Genomic DNA, 431 nt, shown 5'->3' on the forward strand with positions numbered 1-431 from the left:
ACTCGCTCAGCATGTTAAAACTGAATTCAAAAGCAAGGAGCAAACACGAACGAATAAACTCGTTTCAATGATGTTGATATAGCTGGTCCAAAATTACATCACCAAATATATTTCAGCTCTCGTTGTATCAAAGTGGTGTATCAAAGGAAAAGCTATATTTCCATATTCATTTCCATGTTCAAATATTTGATCGCAATTGTTCGACCTTGCTAGTTTGGATTCACTTTTAGATTCGCATGAGCATACCTCTATCTAGCCAAACTTGAAACTTTTAATTAATTCCATGTTAAATTCCGATAGCACTAATTTGTTTTTTTTCCACTGTAAATCATGTTATAAATATTTTACGAATATCTCTTGTATTGGTGAAGAGATGAAGCATATGCGAGTGCGTGCATAGAAAACCGATGTAGAAGACAAGATATATATAT

At 33.2% G+C, this 431-nt stretch overlaps 1 protein-coding gene across 1 annotated transcript in view; it reads right to left on the reverse strand.

Moving 5' to 3' along the window:
* The window catches only part of LOC108687078 (serine/threonine-protein kinase mig-15-like), a gene marked incomplete at its 5' end in the record, with an annotated part of 38,947 nt that overhangs the window by 10,958 nt on the left and 27,558 nt on the right, over window positions 1-431 (reverse strand). The window lies entirely within an intron of this gene.

Source organism: Atta colombica, unplaced genomic scaffold, assembly GCF_001594045.1.
Source record: "Atta colombica isolate Treedump-2 unplaced genomic scaffold, Acol1.0 scaffold2, whole genome shotgun sequence".
Taxonomy (NCBI): Eukaryota; Metazoa; Arthropoda; class Insecta; order Hymenoptera; family Formicidae; genus Atta; species Atta colombica.